The sequence below is a fragment of the Mercenaria mercenaria genome, chromosome 13 (assembly GCF_021730395.1).
Source record: "Mercenaria mercenaria strain notata chromosome 13, MADL_Memer_1, whole genome shotgun sequence".
In the NCBI taxonomy this organism is placed as follows: domain Eukaryota; kingdom Metazoa; phylum Mollusca; class Bivalvia; order Venerida; family Veneridae; genus Mercenaria; species Mercenaria mercenaria.
This window is the reverse complement of record NC_069373.1, coordinates 45498162-45505838: the sequence shown is the minus strand read 5'-3', so window position 1 is coordinate 45505838 and position 7677 is coordinate 45498162. Positions and strand designations below refer to the sequence as shown.

Here is a 7677-nt window from a genome sequence, read left to right as displayed (position 1 = left end):
ATTTCAACATAAACATTACAAGGCTTTTCTTACTGGCCGTAAGTGCCAGGTCCGCGTTTCATGGAGAGTCTTAAGTTAGTCCTAGGTCCTAGGACCTAGGACCAAAATAAGGATGGAATAGGATTGCACTTAAGACCGTTTCAATAAACAATCTTATCTTTAGTCACAGACTTAGTCCTAACTTTTGACTTAGGACCAAATTGTACTCTCGAATTGAAGTTAAAAAATATAGCGCACGCGCTGTTTGCCGCAATATGTCATTCGTCTGCGACAAAATAAGGGAAGCGCCGCAGGAAAGCTACAGAACAGATCGGACTCTGAATACCTTGTTCTTACAGAGGCTGTAAAGATCTTTCTCCCAGTAAGAAGGAAAAACATGCTCCTTTTGTTACCAATAGCGCTTAATGGAGTGTCTGGGAGTCGGTGGTTGATCGGTAACTTTTGACATTTCTGTGTTAATTTTTCTTTCGTATAGACTTTAGTCATATTTAACAAGGGAAGCAACTAGATTTTGAAAAAAGCGGAAATATTTTTATGATGTTCAATTCCGGAGGAAAATCAGATTTAATTAAGAGTTGGCTGCATGATGTGTCAGTCATGTAACGGCATATTCATCTATGTGCAGAAGTGATGGCTGGATACAGAATTATTTATTAGTTGGACAACAGTGAATACAGGTAACTGTACCATTAACCGGATATATATGCACCAATGGTGCAAGAATCAGCAGTGTGTCTACATTAATTTACTACAGACTCTCGGGATATTGTTAAGATCTAGCTCGGGGAAGAAAAATTTTGATCGGGTGAGACAAGTGAATAATTCCAGTAGAGGAGAAAATTACCAAAAAAAAGTGTCTAGGGGTATGGATCAGTACCTAACCTATAGAATCTTTACTTATTATATTGCTTTGGTTACTAGTGTCAGTGCACAAGTGTCCTTTTGGAGGATACTATATTTTATCCTGTCACTTGCAGTATTTTCGACCCAATATCAGGGTGCCGTATATCTTTCTTGATATACCGTCAGTTGATCATGTGACCAGTGATATACGGTCAGTTGATCATGTGACCTTATGATCGATATTGTTGTCATAAGAAATTTTGCAACGAAACCATCATCATTGTGTTGGAAATATCCGAACTAAGAAAATGAGTGGTCAAATAATGAGTTTTCATTCAAAAACGAAGAAGTTATTGCGATTTTGCCGGTAATCACGTCATTATATAAGTGACGTCATTACGAATATGACGTCATTAAAGCGGTTGTCGCACACTTATTTTTGTAAAATAAATTGCCAAATATCGGAAAATGAAGTAATGACAAGATAAATAGAATAATAGGTTAGTGCCTAAGATGGAGAAAGTTTATCTGGCTCGGCTCCGGACGTTATCAGGTTCGCCTTCGGCTCACCCGATAACCTCCTCCACCTCGCCAGATAAACTTTCTCATCTACGGCACTAACCTATTATTCTCTATTTATCTTTAAAACCAGGAGATGATTTCAAATGTTTGCTCTCGTATTTTTCTCATCAATTTAAATACATTGAATGTGACAGGAAACAACTTTAGTCTTTAACAAGTAGAATCTTACAGATTTATAATTCTTCAATCCCGAGGAATTTGTACACCGTAATTCTTTTTATTCTCAGGACTGAAGAGTTCAAATATTTATCTGAACGTTTTCTTTAGTAATCAAGTCATGAATTGTTGAATTTGTTTTACTGCATGGGTAAATAAATAACATGACTACTGGAAATCGCTGTTATAATTTCATATTCAATAGATATGCATCAAATCCGTGCGAGATTAATTATATATAAAATATTTACAAAAAACGCCAACTTTATGATAACTAATAATTGAGCCGCACCATGAGAAAACCAACATAGTGCGTTTGCGACCAGCATGGATTGAGACCAGCCTGTGCATCTGCGCAGTCTGACCAGGATCCATACTGTTCGCTAATGGTTTCTCTAATTGCAATAGGCTTTGAAAGCGAACAGCATGGATCCTGGCAAGAATGCGTGGATGCGCAGGCTTGTCTTGATCCATGCTGGTCGCAAAGCCACTATGTTGGTTTTCACATGGCGAGGCTCATATTAACTTTCCCCAGTAATTACCTTATACAAATTAGAAATACAGTACGTAATATTACATGTATATTCGTTACCGGGCCCCTAGCCACTTCCTTGCAATTTCTTTGGAAACGTTCATAACCAAGAAATACCAAATGAACTGACACAAATAGAGTAAACAAATCTGATATTTTATTATGTTTTGACAAGTCCTTTTCTTTAATATTTTGGACAGGAAGATCATGGTATATGTTTTCCACACATTTGTTGACCATTATGAGAAACAAAATTAAATGAAGATTTCACAAACAATTCCTTCTACTTGTGTTTTGGTAACTGATTACATCATTTTACATGTATGAACAAACTGTTCCTCAGGCGAAATAACAGTACAAGTGGATTGCATAATTATGCCTTTTTATATCTTTTTTTTTTTAAATAAATTTTAATTTTTAGCTCACCTGTCACAAAGTGACAAGTCGAGCTTTTGTGATCGCGCGGTGTCCGTCGTCCGTGCGTGCGTGCGTCCGTAAACTTTTGCTTGTGACCACTCTAGAGGTCACATTTTTTGTGGGATCTTTATGAAAGTTGGTCAGAATGTTCATCTTGATGATATCTAGGTCAAGTTCGAAACTGGGTCAAGTGCCTTCAAAAACTAGGTCAGTAGGTCTAAAAATAGAAAAACCTTGTGACTTCTCTAGAGGCCATATATTTCACAAGATCTTCATGAAAATTGGTCAGAATGTTCATCTTGATGATATCTAGGTCAAGTTCGAAACTGGGTCACGTCCGGTCCCAAAACTAGGTCAGTAGGTCTAAAAATAGAAAAACTTGTGACCTCTCTAGAGGCCATATATTTCACAAGATCTTCATGAAAATTGGTCAGAACGTTCACCTGATGATATCTAGGTCAAGTTTGAAACTGGGTCATGTGCCTTCAAAAACTAGGTCAGTAGGTCAGATAATGGAAAAACCTTGTGACCTCTCTAAAGGCCATATTTTCATGGGATCTGTATGAAAGTTGGTCCAAATGTTCATCTTGATGATATCTAGATCAAGTTCAAAACCAGGTCACGTGCGGTCAAAAACTAGGTCAGTAGGCCTAAAAATAGAAAAACCTTTTGACCTCTCTAGAGGCCATATATTTCATGAGATCTTCATGAAAGTTGGTCAGAATGTTCACCTTGATGATATCTAGGTCAAGTTCGAAAGTGGGTCAAGTGCCTTCAAAAAACTAGGTCAGTAGGTCAAATAATAGAAAGATCTTGTGACCTCTCTAGAGGCCATATTTTTCATGGGATCTTCATGAAATTTGGTCTGGATGTTTATCTTGATGATATCTAGATCGAGTGTGAAAGTGGGTCACGTGCCATCAAAACTAGGTCAATAGGTCAAATAATAGAAAAACCTTGTGACCTCTTTAAAGGCCATATTTTTCATGGGATCTGTATGAAAGTTGGTCTGAATGTTTATCTTGATGATATATAGGTCAAGTTCGAAACTGGGTCAACTGCAATCAAAAACTAGGTCAGTAGGTCTTGAAATAGAAAAACCTTGTGACCTCTCTAGAGGCCATACCCTTGAATGGATCTTCATAAAATTTTTCAGAATGTTCACCTTGATGATATCTAGGTCAGTTTTGAAACTGGGTCACATGCCTTAAAAAACTTGGTCAGTATGTCAAATAATAAAAAAAAACCTTGTGACCTCTCTAGAGGCCATACTTTTCATGGGATCTGTATGAAAGTTGGTCTGAATGTTCATCTTCTTGATGATATCTAGGTCAGTTTGAAACTGGGTCAACTGCGGTCAAAAACTAGGTCAGTAGGTCTAAAATTAGAAAAATCTTTTGACCTCTCTAGAGGCCATATTTTTCAATGGATCTTCATGAAAATTGATCTGAATGTTCACCTTGATGATATCTAGGTCAGGTTTCGAAACTGGGTCACGTGCGGTCAAAAACTAGGTCAGTAGGTATAAAAATAGAAAAACCTTGTGACCTCTCTAGAGGCCATATTTTTCATGAGATCTTCATGAAAATTAGTGAGAATATTCACTTTGATGATATCTAGTTAAAATTCAAAACAGGATCACGTACCTTCGAAAACTAGGTCAGTAGGTCAAATAATAGAAAAACCTTGTGACCTCTCTAGAGACCATATTTTTCAATGGATCTTCATAAAAATTGGTCAGAATTTTTATCTTGATAATATCTAGGTCAAGTTCAAAACTGGGTCACATGAGCTCAAAAACTAGGTCACTATGTCAAATAATAGAAAAAACGACGTCATACTCAAAACTGGGTCATGTGGGAAGAGGTGAGCGATTCAGGACCATCATGGTCCTCTTGTTTTTTTTGTCAAGTTATTTCAAATACATTACTCATTGACAGGTTTGTTGCACTTGTTCATCTTTTATCAATGATTTATATTACAATAAGTGAATCAACATGGAACTCTATATTATTTTGTATTACCCTGTTATTTACATTTGGAAAGAAAATGTAAACTATCGAGTGAAAGCTGGTATTTGTGAACAATTTACAATGTAGATTGAAGTGTTAGATGAACACTGATTTAGTATTATTGATATTTCATTTGCAACAAAATGAAAGATAAAAATAACCCAAAATACATGGAAAAAGGAAGTCCATACTCCTAGACAATCTTTTACAAAAAAAGCTGACATGCTGATTTCTGGCATTGTTTGCATTCATTTGCTATTATGATTTTCCTTAGTACCAAAATATTAATGTAATTTAAAGATTGATATTGCTGCTTATAAATGGAATTTATTAAGTAGATACTAAAACCCCAAGACTTGTTACAAAACAATTTTCAGACAAACTGTTAACATTTTTATTTTGTTTATATTAGGTCACAGCATGCTGATAGAGATCCTCAGCTCATATGGTAGCCAGGGTTTAGCAGTGAGCTGACTCAAAGATGCCATTTAGTGATTTAATGTGGATAATCCATTCAGATCATTCACCAATGATGTACAACACTGATGGAACTGAAGGCAATACTTGCACTGACAGTCAGGGCTGGTTATTTAAAGTATATATAGTATGTATTGATCAACTTACTCTTAATGTTTCCTGTATTTGTGAAATTATAATACCAAACCATGCTAGATTTTAATTTTGCTCAAAGGAAGTTAATGGAAGAACATTAAATAGAATTATCATGATCATGCTGGCAAAAAGTAGTGAAACCCATAATTAATTTTAATGGAAGAACTTCATTCACAAGCTTTTGAATGTGGTCAGTTTGATTTTGACCAAGTGATGGCTTCAGTGGTTTGAAAATTTAACATCTGATACTTTATATTACTAGCTCAGAAGATAGAGCACTAGACTATGAATCAAAATGCTACAAGTTTAATCCCTTGGCTATATGCATCTATTCTCTTAAAACTGAAACTGAAATGTTTTCAGCTTCAGTTTCATTCTCTTAAACAGTTTGAGAGAATAACATGTCTGAAGTCTTTCATCCTCCATTTCTTTCTCATTTACAATGGTGACTTGTCAGTATTGTTACTGTAAATAGCTACTGTCAAAGAATGACAGTAAATATAGGAACACTTAATAGGTTAACTGAACACCATTACATAGCTGAAATACTGTGGCAAAATTGAATTGTATTTAAACAACAAAAAAAAGAAATTTTGCAAGTGAAATACATACAGAAATAAATTTAATGATAATATACTATTTTGTTACATAGAGAAATCCTTTTCAGATTAGATGTACCTCCTGATGTACCTCCTTAAATACGAGATTTCTGCCATGTGAAAGGAGCAAGTTGAAAGAAGCACTGTTGGAGATGGGGTCCATGAACCTTATGTATACAGCTATATGAACAAGGGCTGGAACAAAGCAGACAAGACTGGACTTTTAATTGTTAATGAATATTTTAAGTTTTATTGTATGTCACCAGTATAATAGGGTTATTATAAAAGTAGTTAGATCTTGGATGTGGTATTTGGCTTGGAGTGCATTTTGCCAGACCTGGAACACACGAGGCCTGCAAGCGCAAAGTCTGACCCGCTGTGGTAAAATCGCCAAAGGCCTAATACAACCTCCCAGATCAAGCTACTGTTATAATCGTACTTTAATTCTTTATCTCCATGTACTAAAAATCATTTCACAAAAATACCCTAGCGTTACAGGCGATATATTAAATTTGGTACGCCTTTAAAGTTTAAATTGATGTTGTTGTTCTTGTTTATACACAATTGATTACCGTGCCTTGTTTACATGTGGGATTTATTGTTTGAAAATGAAATAAAAATGTTTAAAATGAAAAAGAAAATGTCTATCAAAAGCTTGCACTTTTATGTTAAGGGAGTAGTGACAGGAAATTTTCCATTTTTTGTAGCTCAACCTGATCACAAAGTGCTCAGGGGTGAGTAATTGTTGTCACTCATTGCATGTCTATCCGCCCGTCCATACTTTTCTTAACCTACATCTCTTAAATCATTTGGTGGCAGGCAGATGATGAAACTTGGCTTGGATGTCCTCTGGATATTCCTGCCTTTCCCTAGGGAAAAACCTTGTCTAAAGTACTGTAACTATTATGACGTCATAAACTATATAAGTTTCGTCAGGAAAACACAGATCTATTGCCTCCATGATCTAATTTTAACGTGATGAGCAAGAAAAATTATCTAACATGTCTGCATGTGTAAGACAGCTGTTTCCTATCTCGGGACAGCTCGGATAATGCTTGGTTTTTCATTCCACACTATCCCTCGTGGTATAGAAAAACCTGTCTTACATCGGCAGGCATGTAAGATCCTTATAGTCTTGTTATGCATATTATTGGTATGCTCAGCTTCAGTGCTTTTCAGTGAAGTTCTATTGATTTGTTATATTTTATCTTGTTTATACTACTTGCTGTAAACAATTAGGCTGAATTTTCACAAATCTCGCAAGTGATTAGTGTGGAGCAAAGTTGTGCATATTATCTTCATGTTCTAATAAATAATTTTTATCAGAGTCATGACCCTTGATTTGTCAGAATCTTTGATCTGTGCTACTTCTCCTATATCACACTAAGGGTTAAAATGGCATTTTTAGACATTTTTTGTTTTTATTAGCTCACCAGAGCCAAAGGCTCAGGGTGAGCTATTAGGATCACTCACCGTCCGTCATCCGTTGTCCGTAAACTTTACTTCAAACAACATCTCCTCATTAACCGCTAGGCAAATTTCATCCAAACTTCACAGGAATGTTCTTTGAGTGAAGCTCTACAAAAATTGTTCAAAGAATTGAATTCCATGCAGAACTCTGATTGCCATGGCAACCGAAAGGAAAAACTTAAAAATCTTCTTCTCAAAAACCAGAAGCCCTAGAGCTTAGATATTTGGTGTGAAGCATTGCCTAGTGGACCTCTACCAAGTTTGTTCAAATCATGACCCCAGGTCAAAATAGACCCCGCCCCAGGGGTCACTTGATTTTACATAGAAAAATCTTAAAAAAATCTTCTTCTCGAAAACCAGAAGCCCTACAGCTTAGATATTTAACATGTAGCATTGCCTAGTGGATCTCTACTAAAGTTGTTCAAATCATGACCCCGGGGTCAAAATTGCCCCT

The 7677-nt window shown here is 36.0% G+C and overlaps 1 long non-coding RNA gene across 2 annotated transcripts; it reads left to right on the top strand.

Moving 5' to 3' along the window:
• Positions 1 to 51: 51 nt before the first annotated feature.
• On the top strand, positions 52 to 6700 carry LOC123565081 (uncharacterized). Of its 2 annotated transcripts, none has more exons than XR_008366762.1 (3): positions 52 to 677; positions 4955 to 5146; positions 5822 to 6700. It is a non-coding gene; the product is annotated as an uncharacterized LOC123565081 (long non-coding RNA). The 2 variants fall into 2 exon arrangements; XR_008366761.1 differs by having other exon boundaries at positions 617 to 805.
• Positions 6701 to 7677: the final 977 nt, after the last annotated feature.